The following is a 26,507-nucleotide window of genomic DNA, read 5'->3' as shown; positions in this document are numbered from 1 at the left end:
GGAGTTGGCCTTCCCCCTGAAGTTTTTTTCCCCCAGGTGCATTGTTTCCCTCCAGGAATTTATTATGGCATTGAAGAGGCTTGGGAAACTGTTAGACCCCATTGCATTAAACCCCCCCACTAAATCCAATACTGGTGAAATAGTTTTAGGTGGAGTGCAGGTCAGCTCCAGAGCAGGTCCGACTCCTTTTTCTGCTTACACAGCAACGGCCCAGTGTAAGAACATAGAGTAGATATAAGATATAAGACAGAGAAAAGCTGGAGAAATAATGAAGCTACAATCCATCTAAATCCAAACTAGAATTATGCCTCTGCCAACCAGTCCAGTTGCATCCTATTAGACAATTTGTATGAAATTTACATAATTAGCATATGAATCTTTGAGTCAGGTCAGACTCACCTTGACCCCTTTGACCAACAAAATCTATGAGTTCATCCTTGAGTCCATGTGGGCGTTTGGGTCATATTTAATGAAATTCCCTTCCAGGCGTTCCATTCTGGTTTAATACAACGGTGCTCTTATTGTCATAGTTTTGTCCATCATTTTTTTTGGTCATGACAATATTGTACTAATCAAGACACTTTAGGTGCCCATAACTACGCCAAGTATTACAAATCATACTTAAATCAGGTACTTGGTCAGTGTTGCCAGATTTCACTGACACCAAATGGCCCAATTGGACCCTTAAAAGTCATAATTTAAGTCATTCGGTTTTTTTGGTCATAATTTAGCATTTGTCATTGCGTGTCAAGCCTACAGACATCAGTGCCATCAAACTCAAATGTTACTGTAGGAGAGAGAGGGACTATTCATTTGGGATGAGGCCCCACTATTCATTGGGGCAACCACCCAAATGGTAGAAAATTGGCCCCAAACCATTTGGGGTGGAGAAACCTCTGGAACTCCTTCTGGAAACACTGAACATTTGTTTTCTCTTCACTTTGTTTTTACTCCACTTAACAGATTTCAGTATTTGTATTTTGTCAGGGCTTTTTTCCCAGAAAAATAGTGATGCCACATGCACCAATTTGGTGGATTTAGATATATTCAATAAGGAAACTAGCCGTTTTGTCTTTTTAACCAACTTTAAATATATGATTGTTGCTAATTTAGCCATGAATATTTAATGTATGTTAGAGCCCCCCCCCAGATGTGCACATTACACAACAGTCTGGAGTGTGTATGAATCATTAGCTGCCGAGGTGTAGCACAGGATGTCTGACTGCTCTTTGAACAAGTATCTGCGTTGCAGTTTGGACCTACTTTGGTGGCATCAAAGAGAATATGTAAGAGGCTGACAGGTACGGCGAGCCACATAGCGGTGACAGAGCCTCCAACACACACACACACACACACACACACACACACACACACACACACACACACACACACACAGACACACACACCCATCTGTGTTAGCGTGTGTGTGAGAGAAGGAGAAATGATAAGCGGGAGAGAGAAAAGAGGATTTGTGTAATATTGCATATGTTGAATATTTGTTTTTTCAGCCTGGTGTATTTCTATTATTGTGATTCTTCCAAAAGTTTGGACTGTTATTGCTTTAAGTAGAAATGTCAATAACACTTAGACAGACAAACGTCTAAATAATAGTTTTCCACTCTCATGCAGCGAAAACACAAAATGACAGTTTATTGTAGCGGTAGCTCTGCAATTATCTTCCACTTCCTCCTGCTTCTAAAAATGCTGGGGATGTATGGAGTTACAACTTTGTCATCAGTCAGTGGTTCTTGGGAGATGTATCATTTTCATAACGCAAAAAAACCAACATGTTATGAAGTGAATCAAAAAGGAACGGATGGTGAGAAAGTGACAAAAAGAGGATGTTAGGAGACAGAAATATCACACCGGTGGAACAAGCTACGCTGTGCGAGAAAAGCATCACAAAGAGGAGTTCTGCATACCGGTGTGTCACAGGGGGATTGGGAGCAGAGAAACACAAGTCTGTGACCCCAGCCAATAAAAATTGCTTTTGTAAACCTAAAAGTCCCTTGTGACACCCATCGTGGGGGGCTTTATCATCTCCTGTTGCATCCCAGCTGCCGCCGTATTCCCTGTGTGGATGTCACTGCCGTCTGTTTACCCCGCGCATAAAGATGGAAAAACTAAAAAATCCGGCAGAAGAGGGATCTTCCCTCGGAGACGCGGTGCCGGGTGAGAGTGACGGCTGCACTCTCGAACTCGTCTTCTGACTCGCCGTCTTACTCAGACTAAAAAGGCGTTATAACCAACCGCTCTTTGCCTGGCGTGTGGACTCCCGGCGTGTGGGCGGATCTGCTTTTTCAAGGACTTTTGTACATGGGTGTTAAAAATGATTCTCTTTGTCGCTCCGATGCACCTATTAGCTTCTAAAACGGACTGTAAGCAATGACCGGTTCAAGGATTGATGACATGTGAGCTTCGGCGCAAGTTTGCTAACGTTGCTTCTTGTTCCCCTGCTGGGGCTCAGTCTGCAAGCTGCTATCAATCAAAGACAGACCCAAGTTTTCTTTCTTTTGTCTTCTTTCTCTCCATCCGTTCCTTTCTGATTCACCTCGTAACATACTCTTTGCGTTATGAAAAGTGGAAGATAATTGCAGAGCTACCGCTACAGTAAACTGACATTTTGCGTTTTCGCTGCATGAAAGTAGAAAACTATTATTTAGACGTTTGTCTGTATAAGTGTTATTGATATTTCTACTTAAAGCAATAATAGTCCAAACTTTTGGAAGAATCACAATAATAGAAATACACCAGGCTGAAAAAACAAATATTCAACATATGCAGAGTTTCACAAATCCTCTTTTCTCTCTTCCGCCTATCATTCTCTCACACACGCTAACACAGATGGGTGTGTGTGTGTGTGTGTGTTTTGGAGGCTCTGTCTCTCTCACTCACACTCACACACACACACACACACACACACACACACACACACACACACACACACACACACACACACACACACACACACACACACACACACACTGACACCAATGGCAGTGTGGGTGTTTGTGTTGGAGGCTCTGTCACCACATTTAAGTATGTTTCTGATTGATCTGCCAATTTCAGATAAGTCTGACAAAGAGAGACCATAATGATGCAGCTTTAAAGGACTGCACACCTATGCACCAGCCACACAGGTGTCTTTAAAGTGACGGCTGCACTCTTGAACTCCTCTCCTGATTCACCGTCTAACTCAGACATAAAGCTTCATCACAGCGTTGCTCTTTGCCTCGCGTCTTTACTTCCAGCGCGTCGGCTGTGCATATGCGTAAATGAGATGCAGAAATGTTGCCATGGATGCCTGTGCATTTATATTTTCCACAACCTGGGAGTGCAAAACAGCAAAAACAAGAGAGTCGGCGCGTGGGTGTGTGCGCGTGTGCGTGCGTGTGTGTGGGTGGAGTTGCACTCGTTATGCGGCCAACTGTTCCCTAACAATGCAAACAGTGGATGTGACAAGAGTCTCTCTGCAATTAGCTGGCCGCTATTGAACTCCCAATACTCTCTATTCTCTTTCAGCTCGGAACAATTTGACAGTGTTCCTTTTGGAACTTTCTAAATGAGATGAACATTTAAAGCCAGCGAGCGTGACCTACAGTGTCTTGTTACGGCACTTGAATGACAACGGCGAACCCCGGTGCTTTGGGTGAAATGGAACGGAAAATGAACAAAGCTCCTCGCTGGAAAAAAACGTCTTAACGACCCTTAATTATCTTCGCCGTGGCGCCGAGTGGATACGCTGGTCGTGTAGGACACACTAATCCTTCTTACGCTAACTACATATGATCAGCAAATGAATTAAATTTCTCTAGCAACAGATCATTTTATGGTTCTGTTGAAATGAAGAAGGCTTTGTCTCTACATGGAGCTGTTGTTTTGTGTGCCAAAAATAAGTTTTTGGCCTGTGGATCTGAGCTTTCATCTGTTTTTACAGTATTAGTTTTCCTACAGTAGCTTCAGCGGCATGTACCAAAAGTCTACCCTGTTGTAAACGAAAGCACCTATGTGAACGCACTTGATCAAATAATCTACACTTGGGCGAAGATCATCTAAAACAAAGCGGGGAAAGAAAAGTCGTGTTTGCATTAAAACGTCAAAAGATGATGTGTGCGCCCCTGGCGTAAAATTAATTACTTTTCAACCCGTCACCAGTGCCTCCCTCGTGACCCTACGTGTAGACTGCCGTACGTTTACCCGACCACGGAGCGAGTACTGCAGGGTCGGCATTAAATCACGCAGGCGTAGGAGGACAAGATCATTTTCTCTGCTATTCACCCAGGCTTGTTTTACTCCCTCCTCTCATTCCATGCACAATAAACCCTCTTGAGATAGAAGGGCTCATAGTTGGGGCTGATACAACGCATGAACTATTACTGAATATCTTAAAGCAAATTCCAAATTCCGTTTCTTAATTACACTTTAAATGGGCTGATGTTTAGAGCTTCCTTTTTAAGCACATACATCAGAAGATTCTTACATGATCGAATTTATTTCCGTGTAAATATCTTTACCGGAAAGCCTTTTCGGGCACATTTGCCCATGACACAGATTTTAAAAACACGTGTTTACGCTGCTTCGGGCTGTTGTTGTGGGTTCAAAGAAGTGTTAAAGCATATTTTTTTAGTGCTGCGTTCTGGAGGAATAATAATTGAGTGGGTGTTAATTATGCTTCAGTAGTTAATGGCTTTTACTGTGCAAGAATTGGATGAGTTTATAGCTCTAAAATAAGCCAATTTTTCCTCTTAGAAAAACACATTTGGACTAATTGTGCTGTCAAAAGCCATAATGAAAACATTCGTAGCATCAGATCAGCTAGATGAAGGTTTTTCTTTTCCCTCCCGGACCTGTTGCAATGCTTTCTTATTGACAAGTGAACCACAGCGGATGGCAAGCAACCGCTAAGTTAATGTTTTTTCTTTTTTTAGTACTTTGCAATGGGAGTCCTGCATGTTTAGGCTATGCTAGGCTACCAACTTTGGATAAAACGCTGTGCTCCTCACCGCCATTTTTTTCACCCAGTCATCCAACGACAATGGAGGAGGGGCGGGACAAATACCACAAAGACCGACCGTCACATCCTACATGTGTGCTACAAGTGTGAAAATAGGTCTAGACACAGACCTGCTGGTCTCTCTCTCCCCTTCATACAGAGCAAATTCTAAATTGGCTCTAAATTGAGATATCTTGTTCTCACGAGACGGTTGTCACAGTGACCTTGACCCAACAAAAATCTAATCAGTTCGTCTTTCAATACAAGTGGATGATTGTGCCAAATTGGAAGATATTCCCTTAAGGCGTTTGTGAGTTATACAATGGTACTGACATGAGGTCAAAATGACTTTTGACCACCTTCGGGTCCAGGTGGACCGGCTACCCTGCGCCTCATTGCCTTGTCAATTCAAAAGCATGAACAAACATAAAGCTGATTAAGTGCTGGCAGCATCCCTCCCACACTGATGCTGCCCAGATACCCATCACACACGCACAGCCACCGTTTACCAGGTAATCTATTCATCTTTCACTTCTGCCGTCTACATTACAGGAGTGTCATCGGATTCGGCCTGTCGCCCTGGAACGAAGCAGCCGCTTGTTTGGAACCCATTTACTTTCTGATGAAATAGTGTATCATTATATTCGCCTCGTTCAATTAAAGGGAGGTTGAGAGAGAGAGAGAGAGAGAGAGGAAATACATCCAGAGAAGGAGAGTCGTTACAACAAACCTTCTGTACAATGCAGAATGTATTGATCTCATGTATCAGATGACTGTGACTCCATACTCCTGACACATAATCGAAGAACGGACGGATGCATGTATGATACAGTTTGGAATACAGAGACTTAAGTATTATTACTTAGTATATAATATATGAGCTCCAAAGCCTTGCTTTAACACCATTTAGCAACATGTCAACATTGATTAAAAAATCCACCTCATTTTCTGACAGCGAAGCAATATTATTGACATAAAGAAGGATATTTACATGGACAGATGATGTGAAATAGTGCCGTTTTGTTCTACAGCGGTGCAGCAAACCAACGCCTCGGCGCTGAAGGTCACCCCCGGGGGGAAAAGTGAGAGGGAGATACTTGTCTTAATTGAACCACGTCGGTAACACTCCTCCAATTGAACCAAAGCGGGACGGAGACGGAAAACAACGGTGAGTGAGGCAGAAGAAAAAAGCAAGGGGAGAAGAGAGAGGTGTGGGATCAACAGCGTCTCTCCTGCATGCTTTGACATCGAGCTCTCTCCTTGAGCTTGCCGCCAGCGGAGGGGGTCCCATGGCAACAGTACCGCCTGAAACAAGGAGGCTGGATCACTGAGGCAGCCGGCAGCCATATGGCAGGAGAGGAAGGCCGTGATCAGACACGGCGCAGTTTGCGGGTGAGAAAACACAAGGGCACTGCACTGCCGACGCTCTTTTTGCGGTATGCTTTTTTTTTAAAATATTGTTGCTAGGCAACCACTGAGTGATTACTAACGTTAGCTTTAGACAAACCATGAAATGTGCGCTACCTTATAGGTAATAGTACAGTTTGAATGAATAAAAACAAAATGCCGCACTCATTTTACCTCCTACTGGTTTTCTGTTCATAAACACAGTAACCACGGTCATAAAGCTGCGATTTCCTTCAAAAACACACCACATTTAGAATAAAAGCTAATGATATAAAAATGCGAGCGCTTAGCAACAAAGCAGAATGCTAAACTCTTCCCTGTCACTGAAAACTATTTTGAAAAGCCGCCCCAGATCAAGGCCTGACCCGCTTTACATTAAGCGGCGTTTAAACTGGCGCTGGTCACATCCTCATAAATAGGCTACTGTTACTGTACTGCACACACCCACCTGCTGTAAGTCATGCTGCCAGCACCCACACCCACACACACACACACACACACACACACACACACACACACACACACACACACACACACAACACACACACACAACAATTCAGAAATACTCTGATCTCTCTAAGATGGGACACTGGTCCCAGTTAACAATTCAGAGTCTCTCTGATCTCTCTAATCTCTGGATGTGAAACATCGCTTTTCCTCCTGGTGGATTCATATCAAAGCTTCAATGCCGGAATAGTGAAATAATATGAAGGGGAACAGTTTGAAAGGGGAACTTATCGGCATCTTGTAGACGGTGAAAAAGTTTTGACATGGCTTGTTGTTTCACAGTTACAAGAACCGGGATGTCAACCTGCTGGTTTCAGATGTTGCTCAAAGCTAATGGGTTTTGTTCTGTTCAATAAACTTTTTGCATGCCCAAAATATCCAGTTGTTTGCCCTTATTCTGAAAAAAAAAGACAATAATTCTATTAAGCTGTTTACATGGTAGTGAAAGTAATAGCCTCCCTCTTTCATTTCTTCAACCACCTTCGTGATAAGGTGTTACGTGTGCACATCCAAAAACCTGTTGACATCCAACTCTTTCATAATGTTTAAAAGTAAGTGTGTTTCTACTATTGACCAGAAATGTGGGCTTTTTTGGGGGCATGCATCTCTGCAAAGTGTTAGTTAGGGGGTTGGTACAAACATGACTACAACGCAAACAATGGTAATCAACAGGAAAGAGGCCCCGTGTTGCAAACTACCGTTAAAAAAAAACACAAAGTTGAGACGCAGATTCTGAATACGCTTTATACACCTGAATAATATTAGCATATCCCACGTCTTAAAAAAGGCTCCATTCTGAACAAAATCTACATTTAGAATATCCGAACAGAATGTTCTGTTAACACGACCAGTATCAAATTATGAATATTGTCACATTCAGAATTAAAGTTTTCTTTTTTTGTGTGTGTGTGTTAGCTGCACACTTGCCTTTGTGAAAATGTTGTCTAGGAGATTGAAAAGTGGTGTCAAATCTCTGCTCACACCTGCTTTAATTACCCACAGCGACCGTTCAACACTTTGCTAATGAGTGTTGTATTGTTTTTTCAAATTATGTGAGTGTGTGTGTGTGTGTGTAAAAGCCTCCTAAAGACAATTCTGCCAGTGTGCATGAGGCCGTTTCTCTTTTGTGCACCCTGTCAGGTGGAAACCTCGTAATTCTGAAATGTCAACGTCTCACAGGAAGCAGCCTCGTTTGCAGCCTTGAGCGCCGCCTGCTTTTGGCTCGGTCAGTGGGTTTTACAATCGGTTTGAGTAGGACTGAAGTTACATAAAAGGCAATTAAGTTGAAGCTTTCTGTATGTTTTTGTCCCTTATGGATGTGCAAAAAATACGAACATAAATATGCAAGATTGTGTGTGTTATTATGATTAACAGATGGGTTTATAGCTACAATATAACTGAATTACTTTGCAGCTTATTTTTTCATAAATATCGTGACATTATGAGCCTCCTCATGCTTTTATTGTATTATGCAAAGGTGAAGGAGAACCGCAGGCGGAGAAAAACTCCAGCGTTCTTCCTGCTCCTCTTACTTCTCTCTGGGCTCTGAGTGCTTCCTGGCAGCTGGGGCTCCAGACTCCCTTCTGTCATTTCCACTTCAATTACAGCCACCTTCTTGACTGGAGCCCCCGCAGCGCCGGGCACTTTTCAGGTGTCCCTTAAAAGACGAACCTCCTACGCCTGTACGTCCAGTTCACGGAGCTTTCAAACGGTCCGACACACTGATAATCTCTCACTCCCCAGTCCTCCGCCATCTTGGCCCGGACGAACGGTGAGTAATGAGAGCCGGGTCTGAGCCAGGCCGTTTGGACGTGTAATCCCTTTCATAATGCCCTTCGTTGGAGTGGAGTGGGGTGGGGTGGGGTGGGGGGGGGGGGGGTCATAAATAAACAGCAGAACAACCGGGGAGGCAGCGTCAAGGCAGCCAAGATTGTAAATTGGTCCTGCCCCGGAGGAGGGGTAGGGGGTTACGCCGCTGATGACTGCGAGGGTCACCCGGTGCCACGGTGTCACTGCTGCAGTCACTTATTATGCTGGAGGTGTGACGGGAGAGAGGGAGAGACGGAGGGAGTGCTGAATGGCAGAGCTGTCTGGGGGTTATGTAGACTGACTGCTGGACCTTGTGATGATAGGGAGCTCCCGTGGGGGAGATAGGGACCTAAAAACAGTGTCTATCTGCAGCTGTACTCTTCTGTGTGTGTGTGTGTGTGTGTGTGTGTGTGTGTGTGTGTGTGTGTGTGTGTGTGTGTGTGTGTGTGTGTGTGTGTGTGTGTGTGCGCGTGTGTGTGTTTGTGCATGTGCCAGTGTCGGTCCGTCGGCCGCAGGCGGTTCTCCTCCCGTAGCTGTGAAAAGGACCGGCTACGTTGGCGCATATTTGCGAGAAAAAAAAATGCTGCAAGGTCAAAGCGGGCCTCGTTGCTCAGTGTCAAAATGGAGGACAGGAAGGAGGCAGGTAGGGTGGGTGGGTGGGGGAGTAATCATTGTCTCTGTGGGAGGGGGGGCCCCTGGGTACCTGAGCCCTTGTCGAGTCCTTGAACTCCTCTCTTTTCCGCCTGCTCACATACAGAAAAATACTGGCCTGGCTTTCTGGAACACAGTCCTTCAGATAAACAGTGCAGAGGAGGAGGGCACCATGTTTTTTGTGAATGACATGGTATGTGCAGGTTGGGCTATTGTGTAGAGGGCAAACTTAAACGGTGACAGGAGAATTTCATTCTTTATCAAACACTAGTTATACAACCTCAGGCAGCCACAATGACTCTGGCCTGGTTGATGATGGTCCAGAATGAAATAGACCAAATACACTGGTCCAATACTGTTACACTTGCCCACTCAGACCAGTATACTCTATAGAATTCCAGTACGTTTATAGATCATATATACAAATCATACAAAACTCACTCTGGACTCGTCAAATACTACAGAGCAACTGAGAGCGAGAAAGTCCTCGTAGGGCAAGTGGGAGGGTCGGATGACGGGTCGGGAAAAAAATAGGATTTTCACCCAGTAGACCTTTGTTCGTGTCCTGTGTGAAACGTCAACGTCGACTTGTTTTACTGTAGTTTTGATACATAACTTCCGTACTTTACTAACGCCCCTTACATAACAAACCGAGTTATTTCACGTGAGAAACATACTTATTTTAACCAAACCCAAGTACTTTTGTCATGTAAGTTAACCGAAAACCTACGAGTAAACCTGCAATGGAAGCTTATTGCAAATGCATGTCGTGAGCGGAAACTGACGGAAAATTTGCATATCTGAAAACCCCCCAAAAATGACATATCACAGAAGAAATATTTTGTTCACATTTTGAAATCTTTCAAAGTAATATGTTTTGTGTGTTTATTTAGACAAATTTGATGAAAAAGTTTTAATTTATGACATTTACTTTTATACTGTTATTATATGGTTAATTGACTTGCATGCCTTTTTAGCTTATGCTGTACAGATGGTAGTGATATGAAGCATTTGAAGACACTCCAAGTTATTACGTCCGAAATAAGTAAAAAATACCAATGCAGACACTGGCAGACCATTTCTATTGCAGAGGTCAAAGTGTTAAGATGATAACAATTTGTATAGGAATCTATGACTGGTGTAGGCTTGCTATTTACTGCTCGTCGATTTGCATTGAAATAACTTCAAGGACAAGTGTCACTACAAATGAGAGCTGTAAGCACATGCCTACTGCAGCCCACAGCATTGCCCCTTTAAACTGAAATTAGCCCTGGAACTACTTTTACATAAAATCCCACCGACACAAAGTACTTAGTATTCTCTGCAGCCCACTGCGAGCCACCAGAGATGGCTACAAAGCCCAGCGCTCCCACGCACAGGAGTGGAGAGTGAGCGTGTGTGGCAGAGTGCTTACGTCCAGAGAAATTCCATCAGGCACAACTCATAAAGTTTAGGTTTTCTTTTGAAAGCAGCAAAAAAAAAAAGAAATGTTCCCAAATGTAAAAAGCGAATGTCAACATGTTTACCAAGGCGGGGCGGCGAAACTGAAACTCGAAAGATGAAAACGGTGGAGAAGTGTGGAGACAAGCACCCACACTCAATCTTCTATACATCCTGCACTATTCCTTCCTTTGTCATTCTCTCTATTTGTTACCTTGTTTTCACTGTGCTATCTTTCTCTATTTTCTTTTTACTTTCTCTCTTGCCTCAAAAAACGTGGGGAAAAAAAATTGAAAAATGACCTAGTTGATAAAGGCGGACGTGGTAAATAGCCATCCGAAAATTCTGCCTTTTGAACCCAGCTCTAATTTTATGCGCCATTAAAAACTCTATTGTGCCAAAGTCCAAGACCACGCATTGAAGTAAAGGCAAAGCAGTGCATAAAAGCCCCCTTATGAAGTGTGCTGTCAGTGTGCGGAGGGAGGGTCTATTCATCGACAGAAGTAAGCCTTATCAAAGTCATGCATGGTTAAGAGTATGCAATTGCTCATTGAATACACAAAAAAAACGAAAAGATTTGGGTAAGAAGAAAGCCGGGCAGTCCTATGCACGTTTGGTTTCTTAACATCAAAACACGTTTGTTTCAAAGACATGGCATGTGCTGTGCGTGTGAAAACACCTCCAGGAAGTGGAAAGTCTGGGGAGAGTAGTGGAGAAGCAGAGGGGGTAAATGGTCAGAGCAGAAGTGGGCAAGGAGAAGTGGTTCACTGCATGTCTCTTTGGGACTGAATTCCAATTTTCGAGCACTTTCACCTCGATACCGTCGTCATTAACGGTCAACCTCAGATGTCATCTATCGACATCAACCGCTCAAAGAAAGGCCAGGGCTCTTCCTTTGGGAGATCAGTACATTAAAATAATTACAAAGGTCACCAAAAACATCAGGGTTTATCCACCTGGGACCATGAGTAGGGTAGGAGGTAGAAGGTAGAAGAGTAGAGTCTCTTTTTTTGTTAAGAGTTTACATTGGGTAATTGACAAAATCATTAGGGAAGATCCTCAAGGGATCACTACAATCAATGACCAATTTAATGGAAATCTGAAGAGTCGCTGTTGAGGTACGGGACCGAAGGTGTTGGACAAACACATAGGTCGTTGGGTAAATGAAGCAGTTTGTATGACGGGTCAAAAGATCAATGTGTTTGTAGTTCATGCAAACTGCCACCGATCCTATTTCTGCAGAGTTCCTTTTAAAAATCGCATAGAATGCAATTTAACATCCGTTTCATGGTCATACCAAGCAAAATGATGAAATAAGCGTGTCGAGATAGCAGAAATGACGTAGTCATTGCCAATAGCACCCCCATTTTGATACCAGGCCTCACATTTGAACAAGATTACATTTGAATACATCATGATAACGTTGCGACAAACCTTCAGGCCGATACTCATTTTTACTGAATAGAGCTCGAAAGCGTTGCTATGGAACTCAATGCAACCTCCGTTAATGTAAGCTGTTAACCGGCGGCTAACGGCTAGCATTACTAGCTGTCATCTTTCCTATTTCAATACGGATTTGTTGTAAACAATGTAGCATTGTTGACATTTTCCATCCTCCCTGAGAGGCTGTTTAGTCTCAAGACCTGATCCATGGAATCTATGGTATTTGTGGTACTGTTGAAAAAAACAAGTACCTTATGGTCTTCAGAATTGTGGCATTGACTCTGTACTGAAGTATCGTTGTCATGACATCCCGAGTATAAAAAGGTATGTTGGATACCAGTGGGGACAAAAAGTCCAGAATGAGAAGCAAAAACCTTCAGCAGGCAAGAGATTAGTTAATTAAATGTAAGACTTCAAAAACTGTTCAACCATTTCAAAAGCACTTCAGTTGATGCATACTGCTGTTAAGGGTGAAACAAATAAACAAAACCTCTATTTTATTCTGCTGGTCTAGTGTCTGTTACACTGTGTTCTAGTTGTAGCAGCACTGTGATGTTGCTACAAAGCAGAAGCGGCTAAAACTGCAGACAGCTCGCGCTGCTGGATGACTGCTTATGGACTGCTTGGCAAGACTGTGTCAGCCCAAAAAAAACTTTAAATTAGTGGCAAAGTAAAAGTATAACTGGAGAGAGAAAGAGAAGCTCGCGACCTTCACTTTAAATGAAACCTTCATTTGTCAAGAGATGCTCTGACTGGCAGAGCTCTCTGCTCAAGTGGATAGGCACCAACACTAGACGGGGAAACAAACACAGCACTGCTCTATATTGGGCTGGATTCAAAAGCCTGCATTAATACCATTTGCTGCTTCTTTCACTGTTTTATAAACTCGCCGACAAGAAGAGACCCCGGGGATTTGGAGGGGCTCGCCCAGCCCACTTCACAGTCCAGACTTTGTTGCGCAAGGTCAATTATTGTGCAGCAACACAAGCTCTGAATCTACGTACATGACAGCCTCCGCGCAGCTATGGGTTGAGTGCAGACTCATTGATCCGTCTCATTGATATTTCTGAAGCGCCGCTTTTTTGATTTGTTTAAACTGCTCAGAGTGAGATGAGCATCACGGCCCACAGTGCTGAGGTTTTTTTGCTCTGTGGTGTTGAGTCTCGTGCTTTCTGGTGCATTTGAAACAAAATCCTAAAATGTTGTTCGCAAAAACAGATGGAAGCATTGCCTCCACCTCCGCAGAACACGAGGAGGAGGACAAAATAACCACAAGTTGACAAAAGAAAGCAGAAAGCGACAAATCAACTGTAAATTGTGTAGCGAATCAAAAATGCTCTTGGTTTTTACTCTATTCTGAAAAACTACAAACTAAAATGATGGAGAATTTCAATTTGACTTTACCTGATAATTCTGACATTAAAAATAAGACCATAACTGCATATATTCAGACATGATGTTAACATGGGTCCTTTCCTTGACGCCATTGGGCTATTGATGTAAATGTATTAATGCAGTGGCTTCTGTGATTCTCGCGTCAGCCAAGACAAATAACTCGGACTATAATTAATCACCCTTTTCATCCGACGGAGCACTTATTTGAACCCGGGCGTGCATTATAAATCAACTCGCGCACAGCCGAGGGAGACCTGCGTGGTGCATTCAGGGTCCCTCTGGCTTCTGTTGTCTAAAAGTGCTGAGATGTTATTGTTTCAAATGGGAGCCTCTCGCTGCTCACCGATTGAAACCCCAGCATGGTTTCATCTAATCTGACAAGTATAATCTTCCGAGATTGCCCTTTGCCCGCTGTGATGTTTGGAAAGCTTATAAAAGACTCACTTCATTGATCTGAAGACACTTAAAGAGGCCTCATTGTTGTTCCCACGCCATAATCGCCTTTGAAATGGAATAATGCCAAACAATGCCAGTCAGTGAGCGAGTCGGCCATGCAGTAAATGCTTAATAGTTTTATCATTGCTTCAAAATTGTGCGGTCCATCTGTGTGTGTGTGTGTGTGCGTGTGTGTGCGTGTGTGTGTGTGTGTGTGTGTGTTGCGGTCTTCCCGTCTGTAAATTAGGCAGCAGTTCAAGCACAGTTTAATGTAACCACAGAACCTGCAGTTGTTGAGGTATAGATTTAATTAGAATTATTAGAATAATATAGCATGGTATGCTTTAGGGCGGGGCTACCTTTTGATTGACAGGTAGGTACCACAGCGTTGTTATGTCTTGAGGTTTTCCTGTTTTCGTCTTCAAACCCTGAACACTTTTTACAGTCTTTTTTCAGTTTAGGAAAGTTGATTGTTACATTTTGGTCCCCTAAAAATGTCTTGATCAGAGTTATTTTGTACTTGGCTCCACACCCAGTGTCACTTCCGGTTCCAAAATAATAATGGTGACAGCCAAAAGAACAAGATGAATGCATGTAAAAAAACAAGATGACAACGGCCAAAAATCAAGATTGCGAGGGGCAAAACCAAAGATGACCTCAGACAAAAACAAAGATGGCTTCAGCATGAAATCAAGATGGCAACGGCCAAAAACCAAGATCGAGACAGCCAAAAATCAAGATGGCAATGGGAAAAAACCATGATGGCACAGTCAAAACTCAAGATGGCAAGGGCCAAAATGCCGAAATAGATTTCAAAATCTTAGTCCACAATCCAATGCATGATGTCACTATGACTAAATCCACTTCTTATACACTATGGGGAAATACCATAACCTTTTCTGTCTTTGGTGATAAATTACTACTTTAATTGGCAATCAAAGCCATTGGAATTCATACAGTCTAAGTGATGCACACACACACACACACACACACATCCATTCCAACTCATCAAGTGCTTTACCTCCCACTGCGCCCTAAATGGATTTCCCCCTGAGGCCAACACTCAAGGTTTGTGTTCCTAACGACCCACCAAGATTCAACCGTGATTGATCAGTGAAAAGCCATTAATGAGTTACAACCGCCGCGCCAAGACTGAGACGTTAATCTCTCGAGGCTTCTTTCATGACTGTATTAAGCATTGTGCTCCCCGATGTCTCGCTGTGTGGTCAAATAATTCACTGCCGCTGGCCGGGCCATGGCCAAGGGGGGGCGGGGCAAAAAAGTATCCTGCGTTCGTGACCGTTCGCCGCAAGGACAGTCGGGGAAGATGTATGAGATGGTGGCGTAATGTATTCATATTCATAGGGTAAAAAAGATTGAGAAATTGCTCTCGAGACATGATGAAGTGCCTGCTGAGGTGTGTTTGATAAATGATGATGAAGCTATGCAAATAGCGCCTGCAGCGGGATCTTCGGCGTGTACCGTTACAATTAGCACGTCACCGTGCTGATAGACTAATACTTGGACTGGGTGAGCAATGAATCCATCTATTATTGAAATTCCTGCTAGTTGCATATCCAGCTTTATGATGAAATCAAAGGCAATATCTCGAGGTTCGGCGGAGATAGAAAAAAAAATAAAATTCTGATGCTGAGATTAGTCTTAAAATCAATACTTTATGCATGGGACCCTGGTTAAGACACCAATTTACAAGCCTAGAAGCGAGACAAAGACACTTTTTTTTACCCAGTGGGAGGAAGCCTCATCAAGGAAGTTAAATCATGCAGTTGCAGTATATTAACTTTAATTCATCGTAGTTTCTTTCTATTTCACTAAACGAATATAAGAATAGGAAATCAAATCTATGAATGTCAGAAAAATGATGTCAGAGGGTGGTTGAATATTTGAAAAGAGCAAGTTTTTATAAATGAAAAGCCCAAATAAAGTGCTGCTCCCAGAGTCCTGGTCTGGGGAGTTGGGGGAAGGTTCAAAGGAGGCTGAATTGCCTCTAAGAAACGGTTTGTCCCCGAGGCCCGTCGATACATTCACTCCCCTTTTTTCCACTAAATATTTCACCAGGGAAGTTATGCGTGTCTCACCCGTTGCGTTCGGGGTCCACATTCCTGTTCTTGTGTGGAGCAGGAGCCTCAGCCACCCCTTTGTAGTGTGTGATTAGATGCAGCTTTGAAGCCCGGTGTTGCTTTCTTTCCTCTCTCCTATCTGGAGAACAAGCCACAGCAACATAAAAAAATAAATAAATAAAATAAAACATTCCTATGATCCCCCGGAAACTTCCAATCCTCGCTTCCAATCTCTTGTGTTTCAATTAGCCTGCTGCTACTGGATATCGTCTTGAAGTTCCGTCATTGATGTGTTTATTACTGCTTTGGATTTCACAACACAGATGGAAAAAAAAAAGCAATGTGTCCGGCCGCAATTAAAAAATGACATCACATTAAAAACCCTCTTCAAGGCTAGAAAATGCTAATTGTATGCAGATTTTGTAGTATGATTCGTGTATTAATTTGGCATGCTGAGTGGTGATTAGGTGAGTGGGAGTAAGCAGCAGTCAGAGAGGCTCAGAGAAGGCTAAGAAAACAGCATGGCGGGGGGAAGTGAAAGCCGACAATTTCCTTCGTTAGCTCAGTGTGAGGGATGACCTTTTTTTTTCGCTCAGATGACCTTTTTTTTTGTGGCGCAGAGGGAAGTGCACATGTGACGGGGATTTGAACTTTAGCTCGCATGGAGCATCTGACATATGTATGCTAACTGTTTGTCTCACTGCGGGCTGGCGCTGACTCTGGCAGGCCACTGAGAAGGGAAGACACGGAGGGAAAAAGAGAGCAGGCTGTTCTTAATGTCTTATTTAAAAAGATACATCATCCAGATTCTGTTTTCAAAGCCCGGGAGCAAGCCCCGAGCTGGCAAATATCCTTCCACCTTTGGAGGACAACAGTGGGGCAATTCATGTTGTGTCGGATACTGGAACCAAGTTCCACCAAAATCAAACACGGAGATCAGTTTACTGGGAAGGATCGCTCCGCACTGAAACAGTTCTAAACTTTCTTTCAGAGTCTTTGTGGCTCTGGAGGAGGTGTATCAAGTCTAAGAAAATAACGCTGATGATATCACTATGAGGTCATCAGTCTTAGCCCGGTTGGTCAAGCTCATTTTTACAGCAATTTGTGTCAAACTGTAGTTGATAGTGTTTGTGGAAACATTTACAGCATTTAATTTCCGACAACATCACCCAAATGTTTCAATTATGAGAACACCACCAGAGAAAACGGTTATATCTTTGAACCTCGTTGAGGCTTCACATTTAATATTTCTAATTCTTCTTCTTAAATGCTGACATTAGCCGTTTAAATGAGCTGACCCCCGTCTTCGGAGGCAAACACATCATCCAAACACAGAAACACTAGAAACACACAGATAATACAATGACATTAATATTGAGTACAGTAGGTTAAATTAAGGTTAGAAAAGGTTCTGTTCCATCCATCAGCCGAGTTAGCACAACTGAAAATTGAGAGTAAATGCAAAAAGGTCATCAAGAAATCCGTTTTGACATTTGTCGGATTACACCAACGGCGTCACCGTAATCTGATCTGTTCTTTAATGTGCTTTGATAACACAAGCCCTAGACTAGAGAACCCCATTTGCTGCATAGATGTACGACGCAGACCATATCTCCTCTTCGATTCGGTAATTCCCTTTTGATGACTAAAGGAACCCAGGAGACTCAAACTCATGCAAGGGTGACAAAGCCTTTGCTTCATTAAGCAGCAAAGATTTGAAGCGGTGAATACAAGTTATTGTCGCCTCTTGAGGGTTCACCGCTTCTGTTTTCGGTTCTTTGTCTGCTCTGTGAAATACCTGAAAGCCCTTTTTAAAAACTAAAAAACAGAAACGGGGCTACATCCCCGACTGAGCAGCGCTTTGACAAACGGACGGGGGGAGCTGAGGTCAGCGTAGCGTACCTGACACAGCTGGCTCTCGTCCCAGGCAATATGGGCTCCGTCTCTTCATACCGCGTCTGTGAGGAAGAAGAAAAAAAAAAAAAGACAAAAGCCAGGTCAGGACAGCTTATATGAGACTTCCAGAGAGAAAGGATATTGGAAAAAGGAAAGAGATTAGATGATGAAGATGCTTTCAAATAAAATACATTCCTTTTCAAATAAACATATTGTACTGAGGCTGTTAATCTGTAAAAAAGCATCTCTTTAACATGAATAAGTGAATTCGGTTGAACCCACTCCATCAGAAAATGGAACAATGACTCAGCAGGTTTTCAAGCGGCAGATAAAGCACAAAGGCTCGACTCGACTCAAACGCATCTCGACGCGGACCATGAGGGAAGTTTTATGTGTAATCAGCCGATGGCTCATCAGTATGCCGCGGCCTCTTCCATCTAACGACAGCTACAAAACAGGCGGAGGAGATGGAGGGGGATCCGTCTCTGTGTGTGTGTGTGTGTGTGTGTGTGTGTGTGTGTGTGTGTGTGTGTGTGTGTGTGTGTGTGTGTGTGTGTGTTCTTTTATGAGGACTTATCATTCGAGGCTCACTCGCGCCCGGGAAAAGGTCAAATGAAAATTCTTTCATATCAAATTGAGTTTTGCACTTGATTAATAAGCCGTCTGTGGCAGATGCTGCCGCGCCCGACACAAGCAAACACGGGCAATTTCAAAATGTTCTCAGGGTTTTTTTTCCCGTTTTCCCCTTGAGGGAGACGCTGAACTTGGATAACACAAGTCCAATAATGTAATCCAAAAGAAAATATATCAGTTGTGTTTAATGTCTACACTATGAGAGGGTTGGTAGTACAGGTGAGCTCTGCAGGACTTCTTCCTGTCTGGTAGGAACACAACCTTCAGCTTTCAGTTTACCCTTTATTGAGAAGTAAACGGACATTTCCAACATCATCGCCATATGTTAAATTCAGTGTGTTTAAAGCCGCTTGTTCTACAATTGCTGATAAAGATTAGGGCACAAAAATATATTGAGTAAACGTAGTTTAGAGATGCACCGATTGCAATTTTCTTGGCCAATTCCCAATTAGTTTTTTAAGTCTGTCATGCCAATTCAGATTTTTGCAGATTCCAATTTTCTTTTGGAGAACTAGAATACATAAAAAAAAAAAAGTTTTGACCCCACCAATCCCAAACTTTTACTTTGTTATAGTCCTCTATAGTGGTTATTTGCATGAAAACATGAAAAGCTGAAACAAATAAGAAAGACATGACTGTACTTTATATTGCTGTGAAAACATCTCTTTCAAACAACTGGATTTATTCAAGTTTCTCACCAAAACTATATTTTAACATTTGAACACATCATGATGGCCTTATAATTTACCTTTAGAGTAGAGTTAGAATGCAGCATAATCAAGCCAAGGCAACCTCAGTGCTGTCGGCAGAACCTGCCGGTCACTGTGATTATTCTGAGCAGAATGATGGGAATGAATTAAATACAATAAGTGTCTGATTAAGTTGTTAGTTGTTCCAAATGTTCAAAGGTTATTCCTCTACAGCTTATTTTGAACGTGCAGTTGTGACGAGTTGCAAACTCTATGTTTTATTTCCTTACGCTGAAGAAGTACACCGACAACCTGTTGGATGCCCTGGTTGCAAGTATTGTTTTTCTTTTAACCATCAATTATTCAGCTTATTATTTCCACAAATAACTGAGCATTTGGTTGATGAAATGTCAAAAAAGCATTGATTCACACCGATCAAAACCGCAGAGGCCAAAGAATAATCCTTGAGCTGATTGTTTGATAAACCAAAAGTCTGCAATCGAAAGATACTTCATGTACTATGACATATGATGAATAGAAAGGTGGCAAATTGTCAAATTAAAGAAACAAATATTTAGCAACAAAATTTGTCCAACCAACAACCCAAAACCCAAAAGATATTCTGTTTACAGTGATATGAAGTATATGAACAGCAATAAATCATCACATTAGCAAAGCATGAACCAGAAAATGCCTCTTAAAAAAGACTGAAAAGATGAATTTGTAATTAAAATAGTTGCTTATTAATTTAGTGTTGGTTGACAAAAGTTATCGTTTCAGTGATGTGATTTTTGGTATTTAATAATCTGGACCACAGTGGTGAGCAGACAGACAGGCAGAGCCACGCTGCTAGTAAGCCTAAAATCACACGAAGAAAAGGCAAAGTATAGACCATCATGCTGTGACTATCTCCCTGCCATCGAGCTTAAGAGAGAGAGAGAGAGAGAGGAAGCACCACGTCAGGGTCAGGATGGAGCCCTGTCACCGCTCCGGCTAACAGGCGGGGGAGCAGTGCGCGCTGGGTAATTGGGAAGAACTTCCTGCCCTTCGGACTTTGAGTGGCATGTCTCGGCCGTGAAGTCAGTTACCCCGATCGGAGCTTAGCTGGGTCGAGCTGTCAGGCTCGGCTCCGGAGTAAATCGCGATCCCCTCCCATTAACAAGCCGCTCACGGACCAGAATGCCTCTCTGAGACGGAGTTTAAAATACAAGAAAAAAAAACACACACACACACACACATAGAATGGGATTCACACTCTGTGAGCCCACGCACAGACACTCTAAGGAGGCAGCTGATGAGCAATCACCTTGCAAATTGGCTAATAAAGAGATAGCAGATAAATACTTAATAGTGCACCACAACCATGGTGGCCCTGGCACAGTTCTCTCTACTATATAGCTAATTCACACTTTTATTTTTCTCATGCCTTCACCTCACCATGGAAACTTTCTTTCTGATGCTGAAAAAAAATAAAAAATGGTGGCGTGTGGAATGCATTAAGGCGCCCCTGTCAGCGCGCTAATCAGCATAATATGAATTATTGCCATCATTACAGTGGGAGGCCAAGAAATAACAAAAGCTCTTAATTATTCAGCGGCGGGGAATAATAAAAGGGAGAGCAAATGCACCTTTAGTTCCTGCTGCCAATAGTCATTACACGTTATATCTCCCTCCCCCCTTTGGTGGCAGAACAAGGCTCTGTTTCTCTGTTGTGGAAAATCATTTCTTAAAGTGATGAGTGAGTCTCTTGCCCTGAATATAGTCCCTATGTTTGTTTGTCTGTCTTATTACCATAAGAGCCCAATAAAGATGTGCTTTGCAATGAGTTTTGTTTTTGTTTTATCATTCTAGCGCGTAACAGTTATTGTTTAAATGTGCCGTTAAAGTGGTGATGGGGAGGGTCATTTTGCTGAAGTTCCATTTCAAGTCAGGGTTCTGCCGTAGATTTTACGTATTCAGGTGAAAAACAACTCGTTACTAAAGCAAGTTTATAAAACTTTGGGTATTGTTGTTGTTATCCACCACGGATGGAAGTATTTTAGAGGTTTTTTTTAGGTCATTTTACTTGATAATAAAGCCTTAAATCACCTTACTCTTTCCTTTTAAGTCAGGTATTTTCTTTTATTTCATGTTCCAGCCGGATCACTAACGTCTTCCATTGCTTTTTTTTTTTTTTTTTACATGTTCCGTATGTGTTCAATAGAAGTGATGGTGATGTTGGCTTTTGTTCTGCCTCTGGAAATTGGAATGGCAAAGTCTCTCTGCATCTTTAAATATAAATGAAAGACCTACGTGATTAATAATCTGTGCTCTGTAATGTTATAGCTTTAGTTTTTAAATTATAATCCTTGGTTTTTAGATTATTTATTATACCTGGTGTTTATTTATTTTATTCAATTGACTTAAATTTATTGATTGTTAATGTTTTATGGGGTTTTTGGGGGGCTTTTTTAGCATAAATTGTATCTAATGTTCTTGTCTATGTGGGGCACTATGGCCTGGATACTGTTAAGCAAACAAAATAATGTAGTTATGCTTATAATATTTTGTCTCATTATGAACTTTAAAAAAGGTAAAGGAAGCTTGACCTAGAATGGCATTTCTCTTTTTTATCTGCATAGCGCTTGAAATGTGCTGTGTGCTAATTGCTAACATCAGCACGCTAACATGCTCACAATGACAACGCTGAATTGCAGGTGTTTAGCAGGTGGAATGTTTACCACCATCTTAGTTTAGCATGGGAGCATCCTAACATTTGCTAATTAGCACTAAACCCAAAGCGCAGCTGAGAAACTTTGACCTGCGATCCATAAAAATAAGTAGGGATGCACTCATCCAACTTTTTAACTTCTGATACCCATTCCTTGGCTTTTGGTACTGATCCGACACCAGCGTTTAACTGTGTGGATCAGGCCTGACTTGAACACGGCTTTCAAAATCAATTCATTGATTTAAATGTAGTAAATTGTTATAATAATTGTATCCGATACTAGATCGGCCCCATGTCACCAATTCCTGATCAACGTATTTGAGTCAGTATTGTACCGACAGCCAATATCAGCATCAGTATTATTGGTACAAATCTGAAAACATTTAACACATTGTTGGTATGAACAGTGAGGCATAAATTGTATCGTGGGGTCATAATTCACAGTTGGCGAGCTCAAACTAAATTCCTTGGAAGATAACGGCTTCAGGGGCGGCTGTGGCACATGAGGTAGAGCATTTGACCCGCAACCGTTGGTTCAAGCCCCTCTACAGGCAACAATCGAAGTGTCCATGAGCGAGACACCTAACCCCAAAATTGCTCCCCGGGCGCTTCATTGCAGCCCACTGCAACGAATTTCCCCATTGTGGGACTAATAAAGGCTTAATTAATTAAAAAGAATCCACAAATTCCACCAGTACTGCAGGGCTCCTCTGACCTTTCAGTCTTAACGGAGACACTGTGATTACAGCGGGACGTGATTCAGAGCTGTGAACCGCTGGCCTTCAGAAAGAAAAATGAAGCAACAAAATGAGTAATTATTGCTTTGGAGACGTGACAGAAAACACCGGATTACAACCGTTCTCTAGAAATGACCTAATGGCTGATTGACTGATCAGTGCTGCTAACTGGTGATGTCACAATTCAGAGCGTGTCTTTGTGTGGTCTGCGAGCTTGAAACAGATACCGTCAGATCCTGAGATACCAGCCGGGGCCAACGAGATAATTAACTTTCAGCTTGAAGGCGTCCTTAAGGCTTCCTGTCAGTAGCTGTTGGGCGTTGTAGTCAAAGCCTCCGATGACGGACGGCAGATACAGAGATATTTGCTTATTTCAATCGTTACGCAGGTGATTATAAGATTCACGCTCGACAGACACCCTGAGCCGGAGATCAAGCCCACGCTGCTGTTCAGTGTGTTCACCGTGCCGTCGCATATGAATTTCAAGGTCATAATTCACTCCCCTGCTCACTGGAGTCTGTTCCAATTGAAATTCTAGCACATATCCAGATCACATGGGGCTTTGTCGAAACCGAAGCAGTGCTCTGTTGCTTTATATGAGCTGCAGCCAGCTTTGCACAAAAAACCTGCCGGGATAAAATCTCTTAGGCCAATCTTTTAGAGAGCTTTTTATAATTATTGCCGTCAGAAGGACATCTGTATTACATTACTTGAAATGTTTTGGTTTCGGGCCTCATCATGAAAGGTCTTTTATTGCAACCGAGCACCTTAGAGCCCGAGGAGCTGACTCCACTTTAACTTAAAGAGCAACTTAACGCCCTGATTTAGCACTCCCCCATTGCTAGCATAGCACTCAGTTTAGCATTAGAAGTAGCGGGGGGTGTGAATGAGTAGTAGTGACACTATACACTGATCAATACTACGAGCTTCCATGTAGTAGTGTTAAACTGGACAGTAAAGGCTTCAACACACATGGACGTAACGAATAAACCACACAAAAACATGACATTTTTGTCTGTAAATGTTTTGAAACTATTCACGGCAGCATTCTTTTTTTAACATGTAAAAATTAGGAACATCAAACAGACGCACACAACAGACGGAGACCAGGATCAATAGATAGAGTAATAAAGTGAATCTACTTGTACTTTACTTACTCAAAAAGTAAAGTTAGAGTGAAGTCACATTTGAAATTAATTCGTCTTTCAAATCAGTTCCATATTTTGCGTGGACCTGAAAAGAGCATGCTCTTTATTCAGGCAATCAACAGGCAAGAAATGAAACCACTGATTCTCAAGCACCCTGTCTGGTACTTTAAGAGCTTTGCGTTATGAATGGTGCGTGACCAAATTAGATACTATTTTTATTTGAATGGAATTGACCCAGATCTAAGTGGAGGTCGCCTAGATCCTGATTACTCTCATTATGCACCTGGAGCAGAAAAAAATAAAAATAAAACTCAGTACACTTGTGTTGTGTTTTTAACATAACCATAGGCTTAAGTGGTTGACCTTTTCCAATGCTCACAGCGTTATTAAAGCCCTAATTATGAGCCCCATTAGGATCTTAGATCTTGTCAATTACCTCCTTAAACACGAAGATTTATGCCTCTCTGCCGTCTTCATAGGACAGAGAAAAAACCCAGCTGGTATTGCTCTGAGGAATGAAAGTAGACCCTACTGGTGTTCGATCTCAAAGGAATTCTAATAGTTGAAATTGAGTTAAAAGGCGTTTAAGGAAGTTTCCACTGAGCGTGTACATTCTCTCACAAAGTTAACCACCATTTAATGCTCACGCTTGCGCCTTGTATCCAGTCGCCTTTGCGTTGAAGCACAGTAGATCAAGAAAAACGTTGCGTCCTCTTCCCGTTTCCCCGCCGTCTGCCTTCGGTGCCGAGAGAGCAGCTGCACTCGGGAGGGAGAAATAGGTCACGTCTCCCTGGATCGCCTCTGTAACCTCTCAGTTCGTAATCATCATGTTTAATGAGTGAGACGCTCTCCAGGCATTCCTCGGCGCGGAAGTGTGTCGCCCTCATTGTGCTACATGCTTTTCCTTTTTCTCGGATTTCATTCCGGCCCCCCCCGACACCTTGATTGGAGGGTTCTAATTGTAGCGCGGGGCAAATCAGTGGCATTTTTTGGAGAGCCGGGTGCAGCTGTGAGTCGTGCCTTTTCCTTCCCTCGTTTTTTTTGGGGTTGTGAAAACGAGATCAGTGGAGTCTGACATATTGCATGTGACACATGAACGAGCAAACAAATTATGAACACCCACCCACATTCAAACCTGGGCTGATCGGTGTAAATTACGAATCTACTGCATCCCTCAAGATTCAGATAAACTGCAACGGTTAATTTAGACCAATTAGGGATTTTCTGGAGGGGATTTCTGTCGCAATCCAGTCAAATCCATGATGAATTGACAGTTGGACAGGACCTACGAGGGCGTTTCGTGTCGGCTCAGACGGTGACAGAATGAAGGTTAAGAGCTGTTGTGAATAAATAATGTGAAAGGTGAAATGTAATAAATTATAGAATGATCCGTTATTAATGATAAAAAGCCAAGTGTTTGGTCGTTCCTGACATTTCTACCCTTCAAAATGATTGGCAAGCCCAAAGTGAATGGTCTGTACTTGTATAGCGCTTTTTCTAGGCCTACGGCCACTCAAAGCGCTTCTAAAGTGCATGTCATCATTCCCCATTCACACACATCCACACACTGATGGCACAGCCTTCGGGAGCAACTTGGGGTTAAGTGTCTTGCCCAAGGACACTTAACCCCAACGCTACAGTGAATCTCCATCACGGGCCGGGGCCTAGCTGGTTAGCGTGCTCATTTCAGTAGATATCCTCGCAACATAGATACGTCCACATAGACGCCTTTGTCATAATGTCAACACTGTAACCTCTTCACATTCTGTTTTATGATTTAAAAACAAAAATTCTGGCCACATCTTACACGTTTAACAGATCAATGGTATGCCGTTACTGTGGCTACTTAAAGCCCTGTTTGGCCAGCAAATGGGAGAGACGGTCTCAAGATAGTACTTGGCATAGAAACATGTGATATGTATTGTGAAAAAAACGCGTATCAGCAAAGACAGAGAATACCAAAAAAAGGAACATTTTATCACTTTGAGCATCACCATCCAATATGTTATTTTAACAGTGAAGTATAAGTGTACGTCACATTATAAATGAATAAAGCTTTCAGTCAGACTACAAAGGAAACAAATGATATGGAGACTTTTCTACGGCATGCTGAGTCCTGAGACTGTTGAGAGGAATATCCAGTGATGGAGCTACAGGTAAAAGGATAGCTTTTGTTATAGCTCTGCAGACTGGGCCCGCAGCCCTTCGATGTCATTGACTTTTCATTGAAGCCCCCGCCCCCCACCCCCTTTCCGCACCTCTTTGCCCCTGTCAAAGCAAAAGGAGAGACGAGCCCTTGATGAGTGCACCTTTGATCTCGCTGAGGCGCCTCTGCTCCTCCTCCTCTCTTTCTCACCATCATCCTCCCCGTCCTCTCCGCCGGGGAGCTGTCAGCAGCGCTCTGAAGGCTCGGCCTGTCCGCTCTGCCTCCCCCATTCCACCCGACCACGTCTCACGGAGCTCTTTCATCCTCGCCATCCCAGACTCTTCATGAATCGCGGCTCGAGTCCCGGAAGGACCCCGGCCTCCCACC

At 42.8% G+C, this 26,507-nt stretch overlaps 1 protein-coding gene across 10 annotated transcripts in view; it reads right to left on the bottom strand.

Annotated features, from left to right (window-relative positions):
* The window catches only part of LOC129111782 (beta-1,3-galactosyltransferase 1-like), a 111,192-nt gene that overhangs the window by 46,513 nt on the left and 38,172 nt on the right, over positions 1-26,507 (bottom strand). For 8 of the 10 annotated variants that reach the window (XR_008532347.1, XR_008532348.1, XR_008532346.1 and 5 more), the window contains one exon: positions 18,064-18,119. The gene's annotated coding sequence lies outside the window, so the exon portion shown is untranslated. Of the gene's footprint in view, positions 1-16,179; positions 16,301-18,063; positions 18,120-24,621; positions 24,689-26,507 lie in introns of those variants that run through there. The other 2 variants (XM_054623874.1, XM_054623880.1) reach the window with 2 other exon arrangements.

Source organism: Anoplopoma fimbria, chromosome 22 (assembly GCF_027596085.1).
Source record: "Anoplopoma fimbria isolate UVic2021 breed Golden Eagle Sablefish chromosome 22, Afim_UVic_2022, whole genome shotgun sequence".
In the NCBI taxonomy this organism is placed as follows: Eukaryota; Metazoa; Chordata; class Actinopteri; order Perciformes; family Anoplopomatidae; genus Anoplopoma; species Anoplopoma fimbria.
Note: the sequence above shows the minus strand (reverse complement) of the source record. Positions and strands in the feature narration are given on the sequence as shown.